The sequence below is a fragment of the Strix aluco genome, chromosome 12 (assembly GCF_031877795.1).
Source record: "Strix aluco isolate bStrAlu1 chromosome 12, bStrAlu1.hap1, whole genome shotgun sequence".
In the NCBI taxonomy this organism is placed as follows: Eukaryota; Metazoa; Chordata; class Aves; order Strigiformes; family Strigidae; genus Strix; species Strix aluco.
Window position 1 is genome coordinate 2,530,409 of NC_133942.1, and position 19,629 is coordinate 2,550,037.

A 19,629-nucleotide genomic window follows, 5' to 3' on the forward strand; every position below is an offset into this window, starting at 1 on the left:
CACTCTTCTGCTAGACTTACTGCCTCTGGTAATAGATCAGTTTCTGTTTGGACTATAAGTTCAGGAAAAATACTGTGTAGGAAAGGCCTTGATTTGGGGGGGGTGGAGGGGGGTGTGTGTAATCTGTCAGCAGTGTTCCTGCAGAGCTCTCCCTAACAGAAGAGCTTTGATAGGATGTCTATAGAAAGAGTGACACTTGCAAATTCTTTGGTTACTGCAGCCTTAGTGATACTTCAAATGGGTATTCTGGCTCAAGAAGCTTAGAAAAAATGCTCGTAGTTAAGTGTCAGCCATAATCTGTGTATATATGTCTTCCCCTCATTCTTCAGGAGTGTGTGTGCAGGAAATACACTTCTGCTTTGGTGTAGGAACACCATTTTGTGTATTGTTCTATTATTGCCAAAATAAAGAAAAAACCATCTTTGTTTATAGACAGCTGTACTAATAACTTCTTAGCAGCTCCTGCTAGCTAGCTTTTATCTGACTTATTTTCCCTACTCTAGTGAGTGCCTTTCTTACGAACGAGAACGGCTTGAAGAAGATGCTGACACACGCCTGGAAATCTTCAAGGAACTTGTAGATGGTTATCTTGAAGACATGGATGAAGAAAATAAACTAAAGGATCAGCCTTGCAGTGAACAAGCTGGACCTCTGGTATTTTTATCCCCCTGATAACATCCCTTTCACTAACCACCTGTTGTGGAGATGGTACGTCTCAAGAATTAGAAGAATGGTTTCAAGGAATGGCATGCTGTGTAACTGTATCCTCAGCAAGATATATTTATCATGTTCAATAGGAGTAGTTGCTGTGCCTCAGATATGCATTTAGGAATCTTTGGGGTTTTCTGCATTTCTGCAACACAAAGTGAAAATTACTGTATACAAAGAAACTGGGGGAAAAGCTGCAATTTTGCTATAAACTGTTGCATTAAGTGCCTATTTAAGGTATTTGAAGCTGAATTCTTAGGCCCTGTATATGGACTGTACTGGAGTGATCCCAGAGACTTTTTTCCTCTTAAGGCTATTGTAGCTACAACTGAAGCAATGACAATTGTATATACACTTGGGCATAACTAAACTCTTAGGTTGAGGCTGGTTCTTGTGAGTTTGGAACCTTTTGTTTTTAAAAAACAAGGAGGAAAGATATAAAGTCAATGTTTTAAGTACAACTTAGTTTGATCAGTTGCCACAAACTCATTTGACCTCACAAACTTTTACTGATATTTGAAAATTTCAGATGTATTCCTTCTAAAGCTGTTTGCTTGCTGTGTTCATTCAGTGTTCTCATCGGGTAAAAATGCTAGCTTTTATACTAAATTTGGAGGGGATGTTTTTGTGGTGATATAAAAGGGAGTGTGATGGTGGGCCGTTAAATGCTTTAAAAATAAAGTAGCTGTTACTTGATGCTGGAGAATTCTGTGTGAAGGTAGACAGAAACTGGCAATCAAATTGCCTGTGAACCCACAAGACGGCTTTGAAGTGAGAATTAACTGTACGTAGATGTTTGAGGACATAATGGTCTTCCAAATTTTCAGTAGAAATAATGGGTATTGTGTAATTATTTGCTATTTCTAAATGGATATAAATTATCTTTCAGAGTGAAGAATATGGCATAGGGACAGGCACCTACATTGATCTTGAGGGCGTTACTGATTCTCTGCAGAATGATGTCGTTGATATCAAAAAGCAGGCAGAAGAAACACACAGACACATGGTGTCTCTAGAGGACCCTCAGGAAGCTACAGGTTGGCTTGAAAAACAGCTGGGCAAAACTACCACTGCACTAACTCAGACCAAAGAAAAGCTGACAAAGAAAACCAATGAACTAATCAAAATTGAAGAGCAGCTGACACAGAAAACCAAAGGTGAGCTGGGTGTGTGTGTGATGTGACAGAAAAAAAGAAATGACTACTGTAAAATAGTAGTTGAGCATTGTAAAATCCAGTTGAGCAGGATTTTGGAACCAAATCTTATGCATAGAGGTGATAATCAATTGTTTGGTGTATGTTCAGGTTGAACAATCCCACAGGCCTTGATTATTTCATTTTTAAGACAAAACTTAAAACTGTCAGTTGAAGACTTCTGAATTGTAGGGTAACACGTCAACATTATTTATTCGTGATTTCATGGTTATATTGTGATCCCAGCACTTTACATTTGGCTGATGCAGTGGTTTCAGGTATTCTGTGGAACATTCATAGATAACAGTAGCAATACCTCATAGTACGATTTCAGCAGAAGTCTCTCGATGTGGTCTGTATTTTATATGGGTTGCAGGGCCCAATTCTGTTCAAAACAACCTGAACTTTTGAAATGTGTCCTGCAAGTAGAAGCCAACACAAAAATAAATGAGTCTATTCAAAAGCTACTAACATACCAGAAGATCTGGAAAAATGGATTACTGAGTAAACTATGTAATGGCTGCTTATTTGATGCAGGCTTCTTTTCCTGTTACAGACTTTGAAATGCAGATGATTAAATCGGATGAGTCTGCTGAGCAGCTTAAAGAACCAACTGAGGTAACTTTCTCAAAAAAAACCTTGTGCAGAATTACTTGCTTTAGTACAAAATTTCTGTGGCTTAAAATGCTGTTGTAGTATGTTTCTAGCTTTTTTTATATCAAGCTTAGCTTAACCGATCTTGCTTCTAAATGCATCGTATAGTTCAAGAATTGAACATTGACTGAACTACTTTCTTTTCTAAGAAAATGAATACGCAGAATGAAAGGATTCAAGAACTAATGGACATCGTGGAGCAAAAAGATCACGTTACCATGAGACTGCAGGATTTGATATCCTGTTTAGAAAAAAACATGAAAGACTATGTAAGTCTTAGACATCTTAATTTTCTGTTTACAAAAAAATCTAAATCTGTGCTTGTAATGGACTTGACTATTTTGGAAAATTGAAATTTTCTGTAAGTAATTGCTACTTTCTTGAAATGGCAGCAGGTGAAGTTGGCATTGAAACTAAAGTTGCAGCAGAACATGTGTGGAGGTGTGTGTGGAAAATAGCACTTTTGGAAGCAGTGATCTGCAGTTATTATTGGAGGACTGTTAATGAGACCATGAAGAGCCACTCTAAAGAAAAAAAAAGAGCCACTCAAACTGGGAGGACTTTAGCAGTGGGAAGAGAGGGATTATGTCACTGTCTTTTTATTTTTGCCTGAATGGAAGAGGAAGGAAAGGAGGTTTTGCTGCAGCAAAAGGTCAAATTTAATTGAAGTTAGAAGTTAATGTGAGAAGGACAGTGATTGTGTAAATTGGCAACAAAAACCAGTGTGTTCCACCTACTACCACCATGCACACAAACTTTTTAAGGCAGAGCAGTAATATGAATGTGTTGAGCAGAGTTTGAACTAAGAGTGGATGGCCAGGGTATCTCTGCTTTTGATGGGATCAATAAAACTTGCAGCTGGCTAGTCTGCTGCTGGCTGCTGAATGCCAGAAGACTGGCTGGGCTACATGGATACAGGTTAGAAAAAAATCTAAACATGCAGTTAGGTGGTTTTTTTGAGCCTGATGCCCAGTAACCTGAAACGTAGTTCTGAGAACATTTTAAATTAAACTTAGGCAGCATCTGATCCCTTTTTCTCTTCCACTGTGAACTTAAGGCTTTGACCATACTTAATCTTCTGTTCCCTCTCTGCCTCTGAGCAGCTGAGCTTTTCAGTAGCAGGAATGCTCAGGGTGATGGCAGTTGTGATGACTGCTTCCTGTCACTGCTCCTGCCAAGAGAAAGGCTCCAGCTCTGTCCAGTGTTTCTGGGAGACTCTGTGGCATGACACTTAAAACGTGACCACAAACCTCAAGTCTGTTCTACAGATTTTTTTTTTTTTAATTAGTTACTTAGATGAGTGATTGGTCCTTGGCAACCAGCATGGCTTGCCACTTGTGTCATCTTGTGAGTAAAGAAACTTCATTCTTAGTCAAATATACAAATATAAAGTACATATGACAGAACTGACCAGGCTTTCAAATTGCATCAGATCTGTCATGATAAAAATGATCTGTGGCTTTGCTGAAGGCGGTTAAAACTCCCAGCTCTACCAACTATGACAAGAAAGTTGTGAACTTGTAGAGCTGACCATTGGCCCTTTGGGCAAATCATGAATTTCCTCAACTCTTTCGACACTGGACACTTCAGGTGGTAAACTCGTTTTGCATTTTGTAGTTTCCTGGTCTCTTGCTCTACTTTCTGTACAGTGCAAAACATTGTGCTTATTACTGTCTGAAGGTGTACCTGCTTTTTGCTTGAGTAACTGAGCTGTAACTGACTTGTTCTTCTGACAACCCCTTATACAGGTTACCCAGATAGATTTGTAAAAATGTTTGCATCTAAAAGATTACTAAGGGTTTTAAGTGCTCACTTGGTAAAACTTCAAAGTAATTGATCTTATTTTAACACAGGACAACACTGTAACTACCATGAAAAGAAAATTCACAGAAAAGAACTCTTAACGAAGTGATTGAAAGCAGCCAATTCAAGGATTGTGAGGAGACTGTATTGGAAGTGGGAAGAAAACATTGCTCTGAAAGTAAGCCTATTGTGGAAAAAGAGCCACCTGCAGAGAAAGGTAAAATTTCTACTGTCACTCAAGAGGGGGCCTTCCAAAAAAACTTGATTACTATTCCAGAACAGAAGCGAAAAATTGTGAAGTGTAAACATTATGTTGTGAGGAGAAAATCTACTCTGTTAAACTGTAAATCAGAATAACTGGTATGTAAATATCATCTTTTGCAGAAGGTTCTATACTGCTCACTCCTAAATGCTTAAAATAAAAGTTAGTTTTTAGACTCTCCTTTCTGCTGCATCTCTCATCTGTTAATGTACTTGCAGACTCAGCTGTAGTTCTTAATCAATTTCTTAACAGTTGTTTTTGGACTAAATTTGCTGTTGGTGGACTTCTGGGAAAGAAACATCCCCTGCTCAAGTTTTTTAAAATTGCCTACGCAAGCGTCAGAGGTGTCAGTGAGTTACTGATTGTTCAGTCCTACAGCATGGACTGTGAAACTTGGGGTTTCGTGCTGTGTGCTGCTGTGAACTCACCAGCTTTGGGCAAGGTGACTGTGCTGGCAAAGGAGAAAAGCTTTTCACTTGAATGGAAGTAAAATTATTTTAAGTCCACAGATACATATTTTGTGCAGCTCTCACGTTTGCACTTCCACGTTTGCTTCCCTTGCTTTAGCTGTGAGCTTACCAGTCTTTTTAGAATGAGGCGAATAAACCAGCTACAGTTGAAGACCTTCAAGCATAAGGGTGAAACTTAAAAGGGCACCACTACTTATGTTATCCATTTCATTAAAGTCTATTAATTGGTGAGATTGAGCTATATGGGACTGACTTGTACAAAATGGTATTTGTAAGATCTGTCTGTCTCTTACTTGACTTCAGGACAGAGCTGGGCTCCAGTCTCTCATAGGACTATGGGAAGCATATGCCAAAGGAGAATGAAAGATCTTCCCTTTGTATCCCTCACTTTCTTGCCTTCTTCCTGCAGAACAGGTGCAAGTAAGAAGATCTTCCAGGCAATTGTTTGGGTGAGGATAGGATAGAAAAAGAGAATAAGGTTAAAAATGGGGATCAGAAAATATCTATCTCCATAAAGAGGGATAAAATATGTTAAAAGGAGACTTGTCAAGTTCACATGATCACAGAAAACTGAGGATACAGGTGGTGAATAAACTGAATGCTGGACTGTCATTCATCGCTGCAGTGAAAGACCAAGGGAATGCTCAATCTGGAAGATCAGTTTAAGTTTATGGAACACAGCACTTCATGCCATGGGTAGTGAACTTCTAGTATTTGTTGCCCTAGAAGGTGAGAGAGACAGATAATTCTCAGATCCCAGGAGTGGTTAGACAAGCTAACAGCCAACAGGGTCATACACAGATACTGAAAGGGTCAGGCAGGGATTGATTGTCTCATGTTCCTCCAACATTCCCAGGTGTCTTATGTCAGAAAAGGTTTGTGGGAAGTGGCTGGGCCTGCCAACAGCAGCAAAAGGAGGCAAAATATTAGGCTAGGTCAAGGTCAACTGATGGTATGTCATCCAGTAGGGCACTTCTGATGTCTGTGCGGCTTGTTCAAATACGTGTCATTTGAAGTCTGTCTTAAGAAAAGCTTCTGTCTGTACCAGGTGCATTTCTGATTTATCTCTACCTTTTTTGGTTGGATGAATACTGGATCCCAGCATGACCATTTGGTAGTGCCACCTATATAAATGTTACAGGAAGGGGGTGAGAACTGAAGCTGATGTAGACTCTTCGATATACTATATAGTAATAGGTTTCTTATCTCATGACTGAAACTTGTTTCAAGCAGCAAAAAATAGAGAAGTGATAGCTCTTCTCAAACAAGAAATTAGTTAGCAGTGCCAATCAATGACAGCACTGAGATTTTCTTTTTATTGGGAAGAGCAGGCTCTTCAGTCATGTTAAATATGTTTGATTTGTGGCTGTTGATAATATAAGGCATCTAATTTAAAAACTGAGTTGTTAGATGCTCCGTAATGATGAAACTTATATATACTTACATTTAACCATTCTTGTTAAACATACTTGGTACAATAGGAAAATGAGCACAGGTACATCGTGATGGCTTTGTTGTAGAATTCAGACATGCTAGTGGCCTATGACCAAAGCTTATTTCGTGAGAAGATAGGTTATCTTGTCTTGAGGTTCAGGTTTTTGTACTCTTCTCTAGGACTTGCCTCCCATGTTTTGGGATGGGATTTTTTCCTTTCTTAGTACTTCCTACGTACAAAGCTTCTTCACAGAATATCACATATCTTCTTGCACTAGTATTTATCCTGCTTTGCTACATGATTGTGGTTGTCAGCACAAAGCATCTCGATCACCTCTAAATCCTCTTATGAATGATCATACCCTTCTCACTAGAGCTGTTGGGCAAAACTCTGCTACTTTTTGTATCTTGGCACCTTAGAGAGCAAAATATGTCTTAAGACATCTCGGCACCTCTCCCTTTTAGTGAAGTATGTAAAATTCATGTCCAGTGTGAGGAGTTTGTAGTATTTTGTCTGATGTGTTTTCTTGAGACCACACAACTAGGCTTTCAGAGAAAACTATCTCCCAGTCCCAAATTCTTAATCTTGTAGTATTTAGAAGCATGGCTTTACAAGCCAGAGTAAAGCTGCTGTTTCCTCTGGCCTAGCAGGAACACTTGATACATCTCATTAGAACAGAAAAGAAAGGGTACAGAAAAGCAGGAGGAAAAAAGTGTCCTGTAGAATTTGATCCCTCTAAAAATAATCAAAAACCAAAACCTGAATTGAGATGGAGACCACTATTTCTAATGCTTCAGTACGACTTTTTGTTAGTGACTCTATAATAAACCTGTTGGATCTGTTCAGAGGATGTTTCCATGCAGTACACATGTACCCATGTGCTTAATGCTCCCAAAGGGAGATAACTGCCAAACTCCACCTTACTGTAGCTGCAGTACTCACAGAAATCTATAGTATCACTTTGGAGTACAGAGCTGTGATGGCCTAATCCTGTAGTGATAGTCAGGCTTGGTTTTAATACTAAAACATACCTGCATGTTACTAAATGGACACAGCTGGATTCTAAAACACTTGTGTAAAATACAGCTGGAGTCAGTTTTGAAGGTGGTGAAATGTCTATGATTTTACTTCAGGGAAAAAACAGTCTTAAGCTAATAAAATGTTTATGAAAATTTGGGATCCTGATGGAATGTTGTAGATCTTTCTGGGAGAACCTTACATGCAACACATTAGGTGTGGGCATAAGTAGTTCTCCTTGTATCTAGTTTAGAAACCAACTGAAAAAAGAGAAGAAAGTCCCAAACACTAAGCAAAAAACTTGTGCTGGATTTTTAGCTTAATTTTTAAAGTAAGGGCATATTGAGTATGAATGAAAATTCTCAGGGAAGTGTACAATGCCATTGCTTTTCTGAATGTAAAATGGGGGATGGGCTGTATTAAAAGGATTGTTGAACCAGTGAAAGTGGAAACTAGACATAACTGTGACCGTTATCTAGCTCATAGATATTACTACACATTAGTAAAACTAGCTAGATTTTTCTGTAGTGGTGCAGAGCAGAAGGCTGGAATAGAGCCATGGCAAAATGTTCTTTAAGGCTCCTGAACACCTCTTGCTGCAAACCACGTCTGTAAGCCTAAGAGGCACTTAACTGCATTTTAAACTGTTCTGAGGGGCTTTACTTCAAGACTTCGAAAAGCCATGTGATATAAGGGTGTGGCTTTCAGCTGGTGACCATTTTCCATGTAGTAATTGCTATTTGGCAGTGCTAGTGACTTGTACTATTGATTTTAATCATCCTGAACTGTTGGTTTTTTTGGTTTTTTAGGAGGTATGAAGGAGAGTTGGGAAGATGACTCTCTGGACCAAAAGAGAACTGAATATGTGAAAGCAAATAATACTGAGAACTATGCAGAAATACTAGCACTGAGGGAAAGAACTGAAACCTTGGAAGGTCAGCTAGCTGCACCTGAAGAACAGTGCAGAAGAGAAAAAAACAAAAAGGAGTTCAGTGGGCAAATAAAAAACCTAAATCTCAAGCTCTCTGCTTCAGAAGAAAGGGCTTCTGGCTTAGGTGAAGAACTTCAGCAGTGTCGAGCTGACTATCAGGGGATTGTTTCTGAATTGGACAAACAGAAAACTATCAATAGGGAACAAGAAGAAAAGATTATTCAGCTAAATAACAAAGTAGAAGGTGCTAAACAAAATATAATTTATAAAGTGCCGCTAATTAAAACAATGCAGTCCAAAGTAGGTGAGTTGTATAAATGTCACTTAGAGTCTTACACTACGGATATTGATTCAGTTAATCTAAAGGATTCCTTAGACTCTCAGAAAGATGAGCTGGAGAGAGCTTCTTCACAAAAAAGTCAGCAGATTCAAGAACCACTTCAACAAGTTGAAGACTTAAAGAAGGGACTTGATGATGCTGAGAATTATAATAATCAACTGAAAATAAAGTTAAATGAGACTGCAAATCAAGATTATCAGTCCACAAATGAAAAAGATCTTATGAACCAGTTACAAGAGCACATCCAGAAGAAAACCCAGGATTTTGGAAAACAGGCTGCAGAGGATCACAGAGTAATTGCACCGTTTGAAGAGGAAGTTACCAGCTCCGAGGGAAAAATAAGAGAGCTTGAATGCCTCTTGGAGGCTTTTAGAGCTAAAGATGACAGCATAGCAAAGTTAGAAGAAGTACTTAAAGAAAAAGAATCTATTATTTTAAATCTGGAAAGTAATACAGTAGCTCTGCAAGAGGAATGTGCCAATTCAGACAAAAAACTGAAAGAATTAAATGATCAGGAAGCAAATCTAAAGGAGGAAGTTGTGCAGTTGATGAACAGCTTGGAGAACATGAAACACACTCTTCAAGAAAGGGAGAAAAATGAGGATGAGCAAATACAATCTATAGAATTGTAAGTAAACAATGAGATAATTCCTAGCCCTTTGAGAACAGACTCAAGTTAGAACTACCTTCTGTGAACATCCATTTATTTTGACATAACACATTTGCATGTTTGTCAACTTTATTAACCAAACCGCTTAAGAACTTTTAATCCACTACTTGATTTCTATATTTGCATATTTTGCTAGCTCTGTTTTCCTCACCTGTTTGTGTATTCTTTCAGAAATATCGATCTAAATCCTGCAGAACTATTGTAGGGGGAAACAGGAAAGGATGAATTATTTGGGGATTTCTAATAGTATTATGTTACATACCCTTCTTGGAGGAAATGGCATAGTTTAATGTTATATCCTGTAACTCGTATAAAAGCAGGCAATGATTTCTTTAGAAAGGACTGAATGGTAAAAAGGAAAAGAAGAAAGGAAAAAAAAAGCCTAGTAATTAAACAGTAAATAGCTGGTTTTGGTAATAGCTATTCTAGGTGAACACAGTATACTGTAAGAACTTGAAGGAATAATGGGTGTAGGAGAGTAGAACTTCCCCAGCCCCCTCTACTTTTTAAATCTTTAGGAAATAAGAAATTAAATGTATTTGAGAGATTATATTTGCTATGTGGTAAGGAAATTGCAATCATGTAAAAATGGCTTTAAGGTGCTGTGTAGCCCTTCTGACTGGGGTTTCTTTAGTTCCAGTATCTGTGGGTACCTGCATGTACTCTAAAATACAATTTAGCATGAAGGTCTGGGGATCCCTGACCCTGTGCTTGTAAAACTTTGAAAGGTTTTCCTTTTGTGAGACCTTATTTTGTATTGTTAATTATGGAATTTAAGAATATCTTCTATTAGGTAATTGCGAAGTAAAAATCCAAGATAACTTACTGTAAGCTTTTTAAAATAAATATGACCATTTAAAAATAAACCCATTAAAATTCTTAATGACTTTGTAGCACTTAATAACAACAGGATTTGTTACAATGTTATTGGTTTTGTTACTTTCTTTTGATTTTTATTTATTTTGATCCTTACAAGGTCTGGGATGTAAATATCAAGTTTATACTTAATTGATATTAACCTTGTCCCTTTTGTTGCTGTGTAAGGACACCTAATGATAGAAATGGTTACTCTACTGTGCTTAAAAACAAGAATTTTAAAAGATTGCACTGTTCAAGAGTGAATCTGAGTGGTTTATTACTTCAGGATCATATAATAAGTAGCTGAAATCCAAAATTATAATGCTTGTCATTTAGCTGATAGATCTGTGATTCTATTCATAAATAAAACCAGCCATCAAAGAGCCTGAGTTAATGTGTAAAAGCTGTTTCTTTGAGATGTGTAACACTAATGTTATTTATGTCTCTTCATTTCTAACACAAGGCTACGTAAAGATCTTTCTGAGAGCTCTGCCCTTGTACAGAGCTTGAAAAAAGATTTGCAGAGGAAAGAGGAAGAACATGCAGATTTGAAAGAGAAACTTTCTGATGCCACGAAACAAATTCAGCAAGTACACAAAGAGGTTTGTAACCATAGGCCAAATGTTTCTTCTGCAAGTTTGTTTGGGGTTCTGTTAGTAAAACCTGTTTTCACAAGTCTCAAGCCACAGCTGTTAGAAGTGGTTCATAACAAGGCTGCGTTCAGCGATCCGTTTAGAGTGAGAGTGAGTCTAAAGTTCCATTGCCATTGAGCTGTGAGCTAAAGCCCGGAGGTCAAAACATGGATTAGTACTGATATTGAAGGGAGGGAGTAAATTTTATTGAGACACTTGAAAAAGGCTTGTCAAAAGTCGGCTAACCTGGTTATGGAGGAGGACTTTGTAATCTTCATAACAACAGTAGCCGTATGTTGTTGTTTGTGCTGACTGCAAAGCCTCAGAACTCAGACTTTTGGAAAATGCTCATCTCTGGGAGGAAAAGATGGATTAATTGGAAAAGGAGAGCACGAACTTCTAGAGACTTTTTAAAATCTGAGATGTTTTCTATTAAGTTTGGGGAAAATAAATGAAAAAATGGAATAACTTTTAGTAAAGTGGATTGTTAGTATTTAGTTACTAAGCAGTGGGATTTCTTAGAACCTCATGGGATATCACAAGAACTTAAAATCCAGAAGACTATTGCAAGAGTTTGGGCTTGAAAGTTAAGCTTTAAAAAAGTATTAATGTCTTCCCAGCAGCCTGACATTTCAGGACCTTTTCCCTACTCAACATGCAGTGTATAATCCTTTGAGAAGTAGCAAGGAGTGGATGGGATCATGTGTCAGGAAACACTTTTTTCTTTTGTTAGAGTAATGTCTTCTAAACACTTTTTTAGACAGCTTCAATGCTCCTTTCAATATATGAAAAACTTATTTATTCTTGACTGTCTTTAAATACTTTATTTAATACTTATTGAGGCTCAGAATGAAAAGCTACTAATATGTAGCATGTGTATTTGTTTCTTTCAACATGTTTTTGACATGTTTTCTTTAATTTGCTTTCAATGTGATATTTAGGAGCACCTGAATAATGAGAAACTGGAAGAAGTCTCCAAACAGTATGAGAAAGTGTGTAAAGGTCAGAAAAAGCCCTTCTTGTGCCATTTTTTGGGTGTGGAATGGCAACATAATGAGTTGTGATGTTAACTAATTTGGAGAGTCTTGCATATTTATATTTTAAAATACTGAGAAACTCCAACCTGGACATTAAAATGTTGTAGTCAGGAACTAATTTTTATTGAATCATTATTAGCAGGAATATTTGAAAGCAAAGAAACAGTCTTAGAATAAGAAACATAAGCCCCAAAGAAAGGCTGGATTTGCTCTATCAGTGTTAACTTACTCGATATTGGTGTTTATTCGCCGCTTTAGCTGGCCATGTTAACAACATCGAACACTGACACATGAACTAGCACAGTAACAGTTTCTGCAGGTTTGATAAACACTCAGCAGTTGAACAATAGTTAGTTTTTCATCAATACCAGCCTTAGTCTGATGTTAACACTGACATGCTCACCTAAATCAAGTTGATGAGAATCACTTCAGAATTCTGGATATGGAAAGTTCTGTAGAGATACTCTATTTCTTTCTAATAGAGCTTTAGATCTCAGGAAATGGGGGAAATTACTTGTGATGAAGGCACTTTGGGAGAGAATGGTGGGAGCTAGGATGGGGGCTCATCTGTAAATTTATTTTCAGATCTGTGTGTGTTGAGGTTTGAGCTCAGCCGGCAGCCAGTCGCCATGTGGCAGCCGTTCACCTCCCCCCTCCCCGGTGAAACAGGGGAGGGACAAAAAGAGGAAAATTCGTAGGTTGAATAAAAAGAAAGAAATTTACTAAATATAACAAGAAAACAACAGTAACAATAGTGAGTCCAAAAAAATGGGTAAAATGCAGCAGTGTCTTACCAAGCATGGCAACCCCCCCCCCCCCCACCATAGCAGCACCCGACTGCACCCGAGACCGGCAGCGGCAGAGAGAGCCTGGCCCGGCTGTACCCCCTGGGCACGGCATCGCCGGTGGGAAATACTCCAGTGAGCATTGGGACCACCCGCCAGCTGTGCTCCCTCTCAGCCCAGGGAAAGCTGACTCTGTCCTGGCCCAAATCAGGACAGTGTGCAAAGGAAAAACTAATTGAAGATCTGCAGATGGCATTAGAAGAACAAGAACAGACTCAGATTAAACAAGGTCAAGTGCTTGAAGCCAAATTAGAAGAGACCAACAGATTAGTTCGGTGTAATCTCTCCATGCAAAGGGAACAAGGAGGCAAAATTGTTCTGGATGTATTGTATATATATATATATATAGCTGCTTTAAATCTCTGTTTTGATTTGTTGAGTGTTATTTAGGCATTAATTGTATATAGGACATAACAAACTTCTAACAGTTAAAGGCTTCTGTTGTCCCTTTGTGGTCACAGCTGATAAATCCAAGTAACTTCAGTAGAAGGATGTGAATGTGGTCAATATACATTTAAACTGTGTGTTATATAACCTCATTTTGTGTACTGACTAGAACTGGAAGCATGGAAGCAGAAATACAGAGAGCTGAATAACCAGAGCAATAGTGACTGGCAGCAAAAGATGAGCAACACCACGGAAAAAACAGAGATGAAAATGAGGAATTAATAAAGCTGCAAAAACAACTGAAGGTAAAATATGGTGATGTAATTCATACTTAGGTTTAAAACCATAACTTTCATTTAGGAGTCTAAATTAGCAATTAATAGATTTCATTAAGTTTAAGCATAGCCTTGGGAAAATTAACTGCTAGGACTTTCCATTTTTATTCTTTCCTACAGTAAGACATGATTTCTGAGTTACTGGGTTTTTTTTTTAAAAAAGATTAAAATTAGCAGAGGGCCCAAGGAATCCCCAGTGTTAAATTCTAAAAGACACTATTATTTGGCTGGTTAAAACAAGGTCAGTCACTATTCAACACGGACAGTTAAAATTAAGATAGTGGGATTTTTAAAATTTTCAGCATTTGTCAGAGTGGTTCCATGAGGACAACATGTCATTATCAATGGAAGCCAAATTCAGACTACTCCAAATTTCACCCTGAAAATACGTAATTTGAGTAAATGAGATCTAATTTGTAACCTTTATTACTGTGTCCTGTGTTTTTTCCCTCTTTTGCATAACTTAGTATTGTTTGGGATCTCTTCTTTCCTTCTAGCTCATAAGATGCACACACTCGTCTCTTCACAGAGCTGGTACTAGTCTGATAAAACTATACAAGTATGTCCTGGTTTAACCAGGATAGGGTTAAGTTTCCCCAGCAGTGGGGGGGAGCTCTAGCCGGGTTATTCAGATACCATGGGGATGTCACATCCTGGCAGGTCACATTTTTCCTGGCGCGGAGCGCGGTGCACTCGTGGTTTTGTACATCGTGCTTCAAACTGCTGTATTGGTAGCTATTTTGCTCTGTTCATTGCTATCACTATTACTGTTATTGTTATTGTTGTTGTTTGTTGTGTTGCTATTGCACTGTTGTATTAAACCTTTCCTTATTTCAGTCTTGGGGCTTTGTATTTCACTCCCTTTGTGGGGGAGGGGCAGCGGCCGCATGGTCTCAGACCCCGGCAGGGGCCAAACCACTACAAAGTACATAGAGGAAATTGACTCAGCCTTGTGCTTCTGTCAGTACAAAGAAGTTAAGCCTGGTTTTCAATTCCTGTTGTATTTAGCATCCAGTGAAATCTGAATCCCAATTGATTTTTTTGGTGCTATTAAAATGTGTCCTTTCAGCTTTTGCATTTGAAGCTATAGAAAACTGTTTCTGGCTATAGAAGACTGTGGTAGTCAAATACATACCACTTCTGAATTTTTATGTTTCAATTTCAGACTACATCTGTTTCATTTTTAAACTGGTTTTAATAAACCTTTATTCATTAAACCTTTATTCATTAATTTTGAGGTTCATAAACCAGTAAGATTTACGATAAAATTTTTCTTGTAGCAAAGAAGCTGATGGCAACAATAAACTCTCCCAAGTCTGCAGAACCAGAAAGTGCCAAAAGAAAGGAGCTCAAGCCAGCACGAGCTAAGAGAAAGCTGTGTTCAACGGACAGTTCTTGCCCTCTAGATGTCCCTGATTCTTCGGTAAGTGATTACGGGTTAGTGTTCTGTCCGCTGTAATCTATTTCTGTAATCTTGGCTTAAAATAAACTATCGGGGGGACAGAACAAACTTGATCGAGTCAAACTGCAGAAGAGGTTTGAAAGTACTGACTTATTTCTTGATTCTACCTGACCATTCCTTTTGGTCTTTTCTTCCCGATGCGTTACTTTAATTGTCTCTGTTTTCTCACCTCTCTTCTCTGCGGGTGACTGCTGACTTGCTGTATCACCCCGACAGTAGTCACAGAGACACTTCACATTTGGATTCTTAGATACCTTAGCTGGGCTTGTGGAGTATTACTTTTTCCTCTAGTACAGCAGTTGAGTCTTAATTTGTTTTTCCAGTAGTTGGTGTTCGTTTAAGAGTAGCATAAAGGGATCATAGAAATAGAGACCATGAAGGAATCCATAGATTTGGAATAGCCTGACTGAAACACTGAAGAGAAAGGTCTGCGTGTACAGTGAACTTTGCAGGGCAAGTGAGCACCTGAGGTAATTTCTGATTCCTTTTCTGCCCAGCTGCTATTAGGGTTACTTTAGGATTTGGATACACCCATGCTTTTCAAAGCACAGTTTCAGTAGCCTTCTGGGTGTGCTTCAATTGCATTGCCCTGTCTAAGCCAGCCTATAGAGAGTCTTATAGGCCAGGGCTTGATGGACTGTTTCTGAAATCCAGCTTTATGGTTTTGTCAGTAACTAAAGTGCTGAGCGTGCTCTGGCTGTTAGAAGTACATCTCTTCATTCTGTCCAGTCCTTTTTCATTTGCTCTGGTGAGCATTTGCCCATACTGAGTTATTCTGTTGACTTTTCTGTAAACAGTGTGAATAGATGCAGCAGTAACCAAAATGCTGTCCACAGGAAGATGAAGAAAATGACAGGAATGCAGGGCAAAAGAAGCTAAGGAGCTTGGAAGTGGAAGGAAAAGTTAAAGACTGAATCCTGGGAAATTCAGGAAGCTAAAGAAATTTAAGCTAAAAATACGTTTTCTGAACACTTCCCGTTTCACAAAATGAGTATTAGAGATAAGAAGTGAGAGCTGCTTTCAGATCACTGTTTTCTTTGGACTTTGATATTTGTTTCAGCAAAAAATGGAATTTTGTATGTTCCCAGCATTTGTTGCTTGTTATGATGCACTAAAATGGTGTCTCTGTTCTGGAGACCTCTGATAACAGGCAACATTCATTCTGAAAACAGCTTCTGGGAAAAAACATGTTATTGGTTACGTGGGTCTAGAAGTGCATGTCATTTGTCCCTGAAGAAATGCTGAGTAACTCTTGAAATATCATCTTTTTCAGATCTTTATAGAAAAAAAGAGAAGGAAAGTGATCAGCCAATCTTCAAGTGACAACTATGCTCAAAAACAGCGAAACAATCTTGCAAAAGCATGTTTGTATTTTCTAGTTAAGACATATTTACACTGTATTGTTTCAGGTCTATAGGAAGTAATAGGTACTTAGTCATGCTCCAAAGTCTTTATCTAGATGTATAGAATTGTTCTGATGGTTTATGGTTCTGGTTCCATTAAAGCTGAAATACTGTTCAAGAAGTTTGTGTCTGAATCTTTTTTTTTTTAGGAATGGTGTCTCTGGAAGTGTTCATAATTTATCCATTGTGCAGTAAGAACTATGCCTGTGTGGAATGGTTTAAGTTGGTTTTTTCAGCTGGCCAATATACCTACCATAACTTTTAATGAAAAAAAAATGAGTATGCAACAAATTCTGTGAAGTGACAAAAAAAGGAATTGGCACTATGTGGAGAAATATGATGTTTTTCATCACTTGTGTGATTTTAACTGTCTTCTATTTACTCTTCTAAAGTAATTTATAAGCAAATATTCTTTCTTTGGGGATTATAATATCCATAAATAATTATAATCTGCTATTAAAGTGACCCACTCTCAGACATTTGACATTTTATTCCAACCATCCAGTTCTGCTCAACTAGAACAGCTATATGTAGTAAGGTTTCAGCTTATAATCAGTGACTGAGTAAACATTTAAAACGCTTTTGGTTTCACCAATGTAGCATTTACTGAAGTCACAGGCAGTGACTGTATTTCATAGGATTTTGCACTGTTCGAGGAACAGTCCTGATCATCTTTCAGGAAGAGCTGAAATTGCATTGACAAGGACCTGCTGTTGGCATGGATGAAACAAGACAGTCCCAGTAAGTATCTTTGTTTAAAGAATTCCTTATCGGTCTGTTTTGCACATATATAGTGTTCAGCACCATAGGAAGAATATATTGTCTACAAGATTGCCTTTTGAGGTTTGGTATAGTCTTGACCACAAAAATTTTTCAGAAATTCTCTGTTAACATCGAGTCTGAGATTTTTTTTTTTGTTCCCTCCCTCCAAGCTGTACTGGTTCATCAGCAACAACCAGCTGGTCTGTAGAGGCAGTGATAGTTTGCTCATACAGCCAGATAAGTGCTGCTTATTTCTGATAGTACAGCTGCAACTTTACTGTCCTTTTGAAATGATTCCATGATTTAAGTTATAAGTGGGGTTTTCTGTTTGTTTTCTTGGACTGCTGCTCTCTGTCTTTTGTTTGATTGAAGAAAAAAAGAATTGGGTTGACTCAAACATGAGATTAAAGTTGATTTTCTTGAGAGGAAAAAAAGGGACTTTGAATACCTGTTGCAGTTTAGCTTTACCAAATCTGATACCTTTAAAAATGCATATCAATGTAAAAATGGTCATTAGAAATCTTTTTAGTAGAAGTAGTTTTCCTTTCATCTTTATGTGACAGTAACTTAAATGTGACAACAGTGCCGTGAGTCAATTCAGTGGCAACAAACTCTGATATGTTTTTCTCTGCTGTTATCCAGTAGATTGTCTGAGCATGAAATGTCTTTTCATAAGGATAATGCACAGTTCTGTAGATCTGACTTGTAAGATCAGATTCTCATACTGTCTTTTCTCTAGTTTCATGGCTGTAAAATGGAGTTGTACCCCTGTACTCTTCAACAAAGATTGATACTTTATTCTTTCTAACTTGAAAGTGGCAAAGTGAGCCTGATCCCCAAACCATTCAGTTCTTCCATTGCTTCAAGTTTTTGTCTTCATCTTCTGTCTGTGTGAAGGAGAACTTCGATTTCCTTGTCATGCTTGGTATTGTCATCTTCTTTCTTCCCTCTTTTCATTCTAATAGAAAGATGTAAAATCCAGGTGATGATCAGGTAATTCTAAACAAAAATAAATGCAATATCACTTAGTATCTCTTTACAGGCAGGATTTTATACTTTGAGCCTCTTTGTCCTTCCCGAGATCTTCCATTTTCTGCTATCTGTGGTCCAGATACCTGGACTGATCTCTTTCAGGGCTATAGAAGAGCACAGCAGTGAGGATTCTTGCCTCATGTAGGTGCTAGCTGGTCATTTTACAGAAGTCTCATAGCTGGAGACAGTAAATATATACAAGGTGAAGTTGTATAACAGTCAAACAGTAGGACAGTACTTGGAATATTTATTCTTTGTCTTTCTCTTAACGTTGTGTCTGGTTTTCTCCATTTTTAGCAGATGTTCTCAGTCAGCTGTTCATCTCAGCCCTTGCTGCTTTCTCTGAACAGCTTCAGTTAATTTTAGAACCCATCAGCATGTGCCTGTTTAGCTGGATTGTTCCTTCCATTGTGTATAACCTGGCACTTGCCTGCAGTGAAATTCATATGTCATCGTGCTGCCTTGAATGACAGTTTGATTGCTTATTAAATCATCAAATGGCCTTATAGCTCTTATTTCACCAGAAAACATTTGCAAGGTAAGCGCAGGATTAGAAGAATGCTGAATTACTGGATTGTTGCATGTAGGATTTCTTTATTGATTCACATGTGTGGAAGTAATAGAAATATCTTCAGCCATTCGACATCTCTGAAATTGCTGATTGATAGAGTTCTTCTCCCTATCAAATACAATATTTCATAGTTTCAAGTAACTTGTGCTTCTTTCTGATTTTGTTGGTAAATATCAAGTGACAAAACATTCAACAGTTTATTTCAATGACTCTGGTAAATTTTAGTTATCTGTGCAGCTAACTAGGAAGTAGAATCTCTCAACTTAGTCAAGCCATGTGACACTCGGGGGTGCCCCTGTATTTCCACCTGTATTGCCAGTTTTTCTATGTTCTTGTATTTACTAAAATTCTATCCGTGTTGCTGAGCTAGCTGGAGGCTGTATGACAACCTGTTTTTTCTGGAAGTCACTTGAATGGGTGTTTTCAGTATAACCTGGCCATTAGAGTAGCTATATATACATGTACAAAAGTGTTGTCTGCTTCCCTTACCCTGTTTTTCTGTCCCTAAGGTAGCCTTTGCAACTGCAAGAATTGCACTGAATTAACTTCCTTCAGAGGTGGAGACTTGGTTATCAAACTCCGTGGTTACTGATTTTGAATATATACAGAAATGAAGCATGTTCCTTTTGCTTTGGTCAAGGGGTGGTGATTTCTGTGCTTCCTGCAGCTCTTGGAGTTTGAGCCTGTGTGTTGGTAGCCTAGAAAATGGGTCAGACTTTGTGTACCACCTTTGTCTATGTCAGGATTATCAATTATTTCCTGAGCAGGAAGAGCATGGGAGTGATATGAAGGGAAAAAAAAGAATTCAAGCAAAGAGGGTTT

General features: G+C 38.1%; 1 long non-coding RNA gene and 1 pseudogene across 1 annotated transcript; both read left to right on the top strand.

The window, feature by feature from the left end:
• LOC141928915 (kinesin-like protein KIF20B) overlaps positions 1-13,352 on the top strand; it is a 136,919-nt pseudogene extending 123,567 nt beyond the window's left edge.
• A 61-nt stretch (positions 13,353-13,413) lies between these two features.
• Positions 13,414-16,508, top strand: LOC141928675 (uncharacterized). The gene is made up of 3 exons (XR_012624828.1): positions 13,414-13,547; positions 14,858-15,000; positions 16,313-16,508. It is a non-coding gene; the product is annotated as an uncharacterized LOC141928675 (long non-coding RNA).
• Positions 16,509-19,629: the final 3,121 nt, after the last annotated feature.